Source organism: Macaca nemestrina, chromosome 1 (genome assembly GCF_043159975.1).
Source record: "Macaca nemestrina isolate mMacNem1 chromosome 1, mMacNem.hap1, whole genome shotgun sequence".
Lineage (NCBI taxonomy): Eukaryota > Metazoa > Chordata > Mammalia > Primates > Cercopithecidae > Macaca > Macaca nemestrina.
In genome coordinates this window covers 102,415,565-102,425,970 of record NC_092125.1, presented here as the reverse complement: position 1 = coordinate 102,425,970, position 10,406 = coordinate 102,415,565, and the positions used below count along the sequence as shown (strand labels likewise).

Sequence of the window (10,406 nt, the reverse complement as noted above, 5' to 3'; positions counted from 1 at the left end):
CAGGGCCTTGCAGGTAAAGTGGGAGCCACAGGAAAGTTCTGAGCTAAGGAATAACGTGACAGAACTGATGTTTTGAAAAGATCACTTGCCGCTATTTTGAGATTAAACATTAGGAAGCTAAAAATAGACACAGGGAGACTGTGGGCCTATGCAATAGTCCAGGTAAGAGACGAAGGCCATATGGTAAATAGTTATACTATAAATATATACATTGAATAAAAATAATGTTTGCTAATAGAGAGTGGAGTGTGAGAAAAAGAAAAAAGTCAAGGATGGCACCAGTATTTTGTGGCTACAACAAATGGAGTAATAGAGATGACATTTATTAGGATGGGAAGACTGTATGGGAAGCATGTCTGGGGAGTTTGAAATCCAAGCTGGAGGTTCCTGTTGTACATCCCAGTGGAGCTGTCAGGTAAGAAGTTAGGTATTCACAATGTGGCATCCATAGGAGGGATCTGGCTGAAAATGACAGAGTAGCCAATGTTTTTAAAACCGTGAGACAGTATGACAGCTTTCTTAGTTTTCTGTTTTTGTCACAATAAATCAGCACTAATGTAGGCACTTAGAACAAAACCAATTTATTATTTTAAAATACTGGAAGTCAGAATTCTGGTACAAGCCTAATTGGAAAAAAGTCCTCGTGTCGCTAAGGTATGTTCCTTTTTGCTCATTCTGGCTATTGCCAGAATGTAGTTCTTTGTGGTTTTAAGATTGAGATCTTCATTTTCTTGCTGTATATAAACTGAGATCCTTTCCTAGCTTCTAGAGCCTACTGCATTTCCTTGACTTGAGGTCCCCTTACTCCATCTTCAAGGCCAAAAACAGTGGAACAAGTTTTCACCTTGTGTGTCCCTGACTTACTTTTCTTCTTCTTCTTCTTCCAATTTTTAGGACTCATGTGATTATACTGAGCTGACCCAGATAACGCAGGATAATTCACATCTCAAGACCCTTAAACTTGATGACATCTGCAAAGTCCCTTTCGCCGTAAGGTTATATTAGCATAGGGTCCAGGAATTAGTGCAGAGCCACAATCTCAGAAAGAAAATGAGAGTGGATAATGAATACAGATCATCTGGGTGTAAACTTGAGGATATTCCAGAATATAGAGGTTAGAGAGATAAGACAGAAACTAGTAAGGAGACTAAGGAGCAGTCCCTAAGTAGAAGGAAAAGAATGGTGAATGGTGATTGGAGGTGAAGACAGTTCCAAGGGAGGGTATGTTAATTGCTGATGACACATCAAGGAAGATGAGGACTGAGCATTGACCATTGGATTTAGCAACATGGAGTTTCCTGCTGACCTGGACCCGAGCAATTTTAATGGAGCAGTGGGGGCAATGCATGACAGAAGAGAAATCAAGACAGAAGGGACTTTTTCAAAAAAAGGTATACAAATGGTTAATGTGCAACATGGAAAGGTGTTCAATGATATTGTCATTTGGGAAATGAAAATCAAAAGCACAATGAGTTACCAGTTCACACACACTCAGAAGGCAATAATCAAAGAAATGGACAATAACAAGGGTTGGGAAGGATGTGGAGATGTTCTCCCACATTGCTGGTGGAATGTAAAAATGGTGAAGGTGAAGGTGGAAAAACGGAAATGAAGTATTGAGAGGGAGATAGAATATGAGAAGCTTTCTGACAGATAAAACCCAATGGAACAAACTGACTGACTGGGCATCTGAAATGAGTAACAAGGAGTCAAAAATGAGCAAAATTATGCTTCTCTGTGGATGCAAATCATATCTCCATTACTTACACTCAGGAGAACTTGCATGTAGTTAACGTCTCTGGATTTTAGCTTTTTCATGTGTACAATGGGGGATTTATTCCTCAGAGAGTTGTAGAAACTCTAAATGAGAGACTTATGAAAAACCTACTGAATGACATTATGAATAATAATATCATCAGTGGAAGGTGATTTGAGGATGTGATGCTGTTATCCCTGACATGGGCAGGAGGGAACTTGGACAAAGACCAAGGAAGAAAATATCCCTTCTCTGAATGTCTCGTCTGCATTTGAGTGCAATGTCCTTTATTCCATGTCTTCTACCCAATGAGGGCCCTACTGCCACTTAAGGGGTAATTTCTCTTTCAATCATTAGTTGTTCCAGCACCAAGAAGCTTAGCCTGAGTTGAGGCACCTGAGTCAGGAGGCCAGATCCTTGGGAGATTGACAACAGGAGGATACTCCCATCGGAATACTCCAGGATTCTAACAATATCTTAGTCTATTTGGCTACTATAACAAAATACCTTAGATGTATAAATCACTGGGCAGTTTGTATATAATAGAAATATATTTCTCACAGTCTGGAGGCTGAGAAGTCTAATACTATCAAGGCACCAGTAGATTCAGCATCTGGTAAGTCAGATTCAGGGTCTCTTCAGCTCACCTTCAGCTCCACAGATGGCATCTTATTGTGGCATCATCACATAGCGGAGGGGGAAACACTGCACTCAGTGGTGAAAGGGGAGAACAGTCTGTCCTCTCATGATGGAAGGTGGGAACACAGTGCCCTTACATGGTGGAAAGTGGGATCACCATGTCCTCACATTATGGAAGCGGGCAACACTGTGTCCTCACATGGTGGAAAGTCTGAACACCATGTCCTTACATGGTAGAAGGGGCAATACGGTGTCCTTACATGGTGGAAGCAGGGAACACTATGTTCTCACATAATGGCAGGAGAAACACCATGTCCTCATATGTTGGAAGGGGTGAACACTATGTCCTCATATGCAGAAAGGGGGTAAGACTATGTCCTCACATGGTGGAAGGGGGTAACACTGTCCTCACATGGTGAAAGGTGGGAGCATCATGTCCTCATATGGTGGAAGGGGAAACACAATGTCTTCACACGATCCAAGGCAGGAACACTGTGTGCTCATGTGGTGGAAGTGGGGAACACTATATTCTCACACGGTGGAAGGAGGAGCACTGTGCCCTCACATGGTTGAAGTGACAGAAGGGCAAAAGGGGTGACACTGTCCTCAAGTCATTTTTTAAGAGTACCAATCCCATTCATGGGACCTAATCACCTCCTAAAAGCCCATTCTTCTTCATGCTTTTGCATTGGGTATTAAGTTCCAACATGAAACATCCAAACCACAGCAAGGGTCTTCAGTGACCCTTGTCATGAGGGAAAAAGATGGGAGCTTTGCAATCATCCAGTATTGGATCTAAGGCTTTGCTCTGCCACCAACTAGTTTTGAATACTGTTGACCAATACCAACTATAGTAGGCTCTTATAACAATTAAAAGGAATATCAGAGTAAAATGTGTATTTATAATGTAATGTTTTAAATAAGAAGAAAATATAAATAAAAATTTATTGGGTCCTTTGAATGCAGAGGACTTTTAAGTTTGATATCATTGGAAGAAATCATAAACAAGAAGAGCAAAACATTTAGTATTTTAAAATTAAAAATGTATTTAAAAAATAACTAAAAAGAATAATACTTGCAAAGTGCCTGGAACAAAAACTGGTTCAAACAACCTCAAAAGCCTTGTTCCTCTTTTTTGTTTGTTTGGTTTGGTTTTTTGTTGCCTTTGGTGCAATGGGAAGGTCAGTTGGGTGATCACATCTTACGCTGCCCCAGGGCTAATGTGCACTGATACCCAGTCATGTCCACTCACCTGGGAAGCCAGTGAGGAGACTGGTACACCCTTAGCCTTCTGCTCAGCCTAAAGGGAAAGACGGCAGAAATGAAGCCCTGCTATGGATCTTCTCCCTCCTGCCTCATCCGCCCAGCATCCAGTAGGCACCTAGCATTATTTCCTAGTGCTCCATCTCTTAGCAGGGACTCTGTTCAGATCTTTGTTTTCTGTGGGTGGCAATGAGGAAATGAGCTCACCTGAGCCATGATGGAAACTAAGAGGCCCAAGGATCTGGGCCACCAGACATGCCACAGCAGCTCGTGGTACTAGAGTTAGCCCATCTCTGCATAAAAGCTGGGACTCAAATAGGAGGCAGAGGCTGCAAGAAGCTGAGGACCCCTCAGGAGGAAAGAAACACCCACATACCATGGTGGAAGAATGGCCAGGTTCATAATAAGAGGTGGATAAGGGAGTAAGGAAGTCTCCAATTAGGACCTCGGGCCATGCATAGTCAAGGGAGGTCATTGTGTCCACTCCTGTTTCCAAGTAGAGCCACACCAGACAGTCTGTCAGTAACCCCTGTGCTGCATCTGCCTCTGCTGACCCCATGGGATGGGAACAAGGTGGCCCAGACCCTTTGCACCAAGAAGTACTTGTCTCCTCAGCCCTATTCCCCCACAGCCCCACATCCTCCTGAGAGAGCCCAGGTTAGTCCTACAGGAAGACACATGACCTTCCCAGGACACAGTTCCTGTGGCAGGAACTGTACATAGTGTCCAAAGTGTTCAGAAAAGTCAGATGTGGGAGAGATCATGTTTAAACCTTTGAGATCCAGAGAGCTCCATGGAACAAGCATCTTGGGAAGAGCTTCGAGCATCACAGTAGTATTTCAGCAGGCAGGAGTGAGGGTGAGGAACAGGGAGAAGGAACTTTCATTTCAGGCAGAGGGATGCAAGTGAGCAAGAAGTGGATGACTTAGGGTTTGGGGCCAGCATGGCTACTGGGGTATTAAGGGTCAGAATAAGAAGAGGTTGGAGAGGGCTGGGTCAGACCTTCTCAACAGCTTCACCCATCAGAGCCCAAGGAGCCCTCATCAAGGGGGTGTGGAAGGATATCACACTTCTGTTCTTATAGCCAAGTGCCCTATACTAGGCCAAGGAAAGAGCTGAGGCTGTTTTCCTAAGACAACCTCCAACTGTGGCCTCTTAGGGTCATTCTCTGAGACACAGAGACGAGGAAGGTTTTGAGATGATACAAAATTCTCTTTCCACTCTACAGGAAGTTGAGTTTGGATCCACAGGAGAAAAGAAAGGTGGCTTTGGTTCAGTTGTATAATGTGCACTAGACACCCTTCCCCCACCCACCAACCTGCATGCACACACACACTGCCTGATACCCCCAAGGGAGCCCTACACAAAATCTGCAAAGGAAGCCTCGACCTGTTCCTTTATGGGCTCCTACCCACCCATGATATCCTCTAACTCATCATCCAGAAGCCAGGTTCTATGTCCCACCTCTGCAGCATAGTCAACACCTCTGCACAGTTCCCATGTCTGGGCTTGTGTCCTCAGAATTACACACACCAGTGACATGGCAGAGGTGGTGGGGATTTGCCACCTTTGCAATCAGACAGGGTCCCCTTGGGAAGGCTTCTGAAAGAGAGCGGTCAGGAGCAATGTCAATGACAAGGGGAAGAATCTTTGCTCAAGTGTAAGTGCATCTTTGGGAGGTGTCACAGAATGCAAACAGGCCATGGGTACATAGAACTGTGGCTATGAGATCAGAGTAACACAGATGGGGCATCGGGAACTGAACCAGCACTGGGAAACGCGGGGGCTGCAGGCTTCAGGCTCAGAGTACAGGTGTCCTGGGAGTGTCAGATCCTCTTGCTTCCTCCAATCGAATGATCTTAATGGCCTGGCCTGGTCAATGATAATGAACCTCACTGCAGATAGGAGTGAGAGACGCTTTTTTCCAGATGTTGTTCACTGATGCCCTGGATTACAAGACAGAGGGTTGTTGGATCTGCTAAGGGATAGAAAGGATGTGGAGGGACCCACAGAGCCAATACCCACTGACATGCACTGCTCATGACTTCCTCCAAAGTGCCCAGCACTACACCACACCCAGATGTAAATTTTCTTGGTAAATGCTGTTGATTGTCCACATATAGATAAACAGACGGTGTGGTCAGAAATGGCAGGTCCTGGAATTAGAAACCCAAGACTGGGCAGAGAGACCTGGGAGTTGCCAGGGTGGCCAGCGCCCCAGCCTTTACTTTGTTCTCACCCTTCGGAGACACTTGCTGCCTGAGATCTTCATATTGATTGACATCATCATCGACCCCATGGTTCTCCTACAATTCTCTACCTGAGAAAATCAAAGCTTGAATCTGTGCCGTAGAAAACTGTATCCCTCCCCACTGCCATGAACCCCAAGGCCAAGGCCACACCTACCATCCCTCTGCAGAGTCCACTCCCTGGAAGAAAAATTCAGGAGAAAGGAAGGTGAGGTTCTAGTGAGGCAGGGGAGGTGTCTGGGTATGGAAGGAGAAATGCAACTTGCCTCTTCCTATATTCATCATCATCTTCTTCTTCTTCTTCCCACATGTCTTCAAAAGACACAGCCCAGTTCCCAGGACCAAGAGCACACTCACAACAGCCCCTAGGATGCCTGGGAGCAGTCTAACCATATCCTGTTTGTATGAACCTGTTTCTGTCACATGGGGAGAGTGGAAAATGTTAAGGCAGGAGATAACTTGAGATGCTCATTACCAAGAGGAGACAGAGGGAGAAAGCAGGTAGAGCAGTGGGAAGGAGCCCGGTGCCAAAGCTGAAGAGGGAGGAGCATGGCAGATCCATTCATTCAACTGGTTAGGAGCTGCTGCTTGGTACCAGGGATGCTGAGAAGCACAAGACAATGTCCACAGCAGCCCAGCACACAGGAAGGAAGACAGAAAATACCAACTTACAGACAGAAGGATCACAGCTGCAATAGTGGTTTCCACCTTATATAAGGTCTTCAGGGAGGGCCTCCCAGAGGAGGTGCTGGCTAAACTGAGTGTGAGATTCTCAGATATTCAGGGTAGGGATTCAAGGAAACAGGAGCACCAAGTTCAGGAAATGTTTGTGTCAAAACACGAGCCCTGGGAGTTGCCGGCACCCCGCTGTAGCAGGAGAGAGACAGAGGAGGGAGGAGCTGTGGCAAGGGGAGTCAGATGGAGGCAGGAGTCTGTGCCCAGAGGGCCTTGTGGTCATGCTAAATGCTGAACACTCCAGGATGGGGGTGAGAGAGGAGGTGACAGGCAGTTTAAAGTGATGCTGACACATCAGATCCCCCAGCAGCTCCTGGAGGGAGGGTTGGAGAGGATGAGGCTGCACACAGGGTATCATTCATTCAGTGAACACTGATTGTGAGCAGATGTTGCCAGGAGCTGTGCTTGGCACAGGGATCCAAAGGAAAACATCAAGACATTGCAGTCCACAGGGCAGACAGTGACATAAACACGTCATTACTACTCAGTGTGAGGTGCCGTGGGTGGCTCCCTAAGGAGGTGGGGCCTGAGGGCAGAACTCGATACATCATTTTCATTTTCAGGGCCCTGTGCAATGCAAATTTAAATTCCCCTGATTACAAAGGATTAAAACTTCAAGGAAGGAATAGCAGAGTTTTAACCCATTGTGGAATCCTGTGAAGTGTGGGACCCTGTGTGACTGCATCTGTCTTGTGCCCATAAAGCCTGTCATAGCTTAGGGAAATGCTTGGAAAGGAATAAAAGAGGAAGTGTCGGCCACTGGGTGTGGGAGGGCTGATGGGGGTAAGAAACAGCATGTTCTGAAGCTCAGAAGCTTACGGAAAACAAGACATATTTTGGGAAATAAAAGAAAGGAGTTTGGTGTGAAGTGCACAGGTGAAGCCAGAAACATGGGCAAAGGAGCATCCGAGCCCCGAATTCCATGGGGGAGTAACTGCAGGCCAGATCACACAGAAGACACAGACAACAACCCAATTTGACCCACTTTTCCCAAAGCCCACTCTGGATGTTCAGTGGAGGATGGATGGGGTGGGAGAGCTGTCTGAATCGGCAGGGACATGGTGGGGATGCGGCGAGGAGGGTACGGATGGGAGAGATGATTAAAGGCAGAACGGAGGTGGATGTGACTCCCACACTGCTGTGTGTGGTGAGCACATGGAAGGTGGTGGTAATGCACATGGCAGAGAAGAGAGCCCAGAACCCTCAGACCCCAGTGCTACCTGAGATTGGGCAGCCCCTCCTATCCTGCAGGCTACACTCACCACTCACCTTGGACACAGACTTTTCTAAAGTCTAAGATTGCAGCTTTCTGATCTGCCTGGTTGCTGACCACACAGGTGAGGTGGGTGTTGCACTGGCACAGGGGCAGGTTCACAGCCAGTGTCCAGGGGTTGGAGGCTGGTCCTGGTGTTTCTCTCTGCAGCTCTCTGAGGAGGCCCTTGCTCTCCCAAGTCACATTCAGGTACTCTGTGGTCCCTGGAACTCTACACTCCAGGGTGATGTTACACAGGTCTGGTGTGATAGACTGTGACTTTGCCAGGATCTCAGGGTGAGGCACAGGCTCTGGGGCAGAAGGGGACAAAAGAGGGGAATCTCACATATGTGGAGAACATTGCATGTCTCACTTTCTCATAATTTTCTCGTTGCAGCCTTGGCATGCGCCATATAAGGAAAGTGAGTGTATTCTACAGATGAAACACAATTTGCCCAAAGCTAAATATGGAGCAAATGAAATAAGAAAGGAAGCCACTGAGTTCAACTCCATGTGGGTTCCCTGATTCAACATGTCTTAAAACTGTCCCAAAGAAAATAAAATCTGGACATGTGATGCAGTGTTTTCAGAATATCAGGGTCTTTCCAAGAAGGGGAAGAAGTCTGGGGAAGAAAAGCTTGTGCTGGCCCAGAGTCCCTCCCCTGTGTCTCCAGCTTAGGCCATGCCTGAGACTGCATAGCCCTTGTGGGGCAGTACGTCAGGTCAGCTCCGGGAGGCCAGAGAAAGGCCCATGATCCCTAAAGTAGACACGTCTGTGGGAGATGAGGTGATAGTGACTGGGAACAATGACTCTTACTGTGCTTAGAAAGTGCCACTGGAACCTGTGGTGCAGACAGAAGAGAAGAATCCAATTCACAGGCCAGCCTGAGAAATCACGTGGGACCTAAAGCTGTAAAACCCACTCTCTCCATGGCAGGATATTTCCCTCTGCAGAGAGGAACTTTAGGGAAAGAAAGAGTTGGTAAATGGGTTCCCTAAGAAGTGTTGTGGTGTAAACTTTCTCCTACACCTGTGGAGGCTTTGAGAGCTAGATTTGTGGTGGCTTGTGTGACTGAAGCTGGCTTTGGGCTGGGGCTGAGTGAGAGCAGAGAGGACTGGGAGGACTCCATTCACAGGGATTCCCAACTATGGTAGGCAGAACGGTGGCCTCCAAAATGTCCAAGACCTATCCTGGTAACCTAGGAATAGGTTAGACAGCAAGAGAAGAGGAATTAAGGTTGATGAAATTAAGATGGAATTAAGGTTGCTAATCAGCTGACTATTCATTCCCAGACACTAACATCAGTGTTCGATTAGGAGATACAGGAAGATGGCCATGAACCATGGGATGCCAGCAGCCACTAGCAGGTGAAAAAACAAGTTCTCCCCTGGAGTCCCCAGAAAGAACACAGCTTGAAACCACCTTCATTTTAGCTCCCGGAGACTTGTGTCAGGCCTCTGGCCTACAGCACAATGAGATAATAAATTTGTCTTGCTTTCAGCCAGCAATTTTTGACAATTTGTTACATCAGCAATAAAAAATTACTATACAAATTAAGTGACATTAATCATATATAGGATGATTAATGTTATTGAAAAAATTGCTATTTTTCAGAATTTCCATTTCCTCTCCCAAAACACTGAAAGAACTTCATTCCCTGGTGTGAATCTCAGCTCTGCTCTATCTCTGGGGACCTCACAAGCTTTATTTTTAGCGGAGAAAATGGAGTCTGAAGGCCAGTGCCTGAATGCAACCCTGTGTGGGGCCTATGTGACACTCTAGGGACAAAGAAAGCAGGTAAGCCAGAGGATGGGGGAGGGGTGTCACTCACCATAGACAGTGAGGTAGAAAATCTACACAATCCCATCTCCCCCACTAGAGATGAGGGCAAAGTACTGCCCACTGTCCTCAAGGGCCAGGTTCTCAGTCCTCAGGGATGACATGCTGGGTACATGGATGCTCTGCTTGAACTTGTCCTGGAGTTTCAACCAGGTTGGAGAATCGGCCCCGCTGTGGACTTGCAGAAGCTGTGTATGATTTGACAGAGTGCCCAAAGCCCACAGAACCTCCTCCAGCTCAGCACCTACATCTACTCTGAGCTTCTCGATCACATGCAACAAGACAGAACCTCCTCGGATCCCCTTCAGATGAATGGGGGCTCCAGAATCCTTCACTGCAGAGCCATGTGCTCCAGAAGTGCTGGCTGCTGTGCTGCAGACACCTAGGGCATGGAAACAGGAAATATGAGTATTTCCTCATCAAGAACAAATGACAGAACCACAGAACTTTGGTTCAGAGTCACAGAAATCCATCCAAAATCCTCCCTTGATTCTGGGAGGGCTGCCTAGCATAATGGACTTGAAGCAATTCTGGAATCAAGTCCTGGTTCTAGTGGAGTGTGATCTTGAACAGGTTCCCGAACCCCCTTGATCTTCAGTTTTCTTACCTGCCCCATAATGACAGTAAGGATCAAATGAGATCCTAGATCAAAAGCACCTAGCACATTTTCTG

At 46.5% G+C, this 10,406-nt stretch overlaps 1 long non-coding RNA gene across 1 annotated transcript; it reads right to left on the bottom strand.

The window, feature by feature from the left end:
- Nucleotides 1–233: 233 nt before the first annotated feature.
- Nucleotides 234–6,899, bottom strand: LOC139359644 (uncharacterized). Its single transcript, XR_011615859.1, has 3 exons — nt 4,431–6,899; nt 3,648–3,695; nt 234–462 (listed from the first exon to the last, which is right to left on the bottom strand). It is a non-coding gene; the product is annotated as an uncharacterized lncRNA (long non-coding RNA).
- Between the last annotated feature and the right edge of the window lie 3,507 nt (nt 6,900–10,406).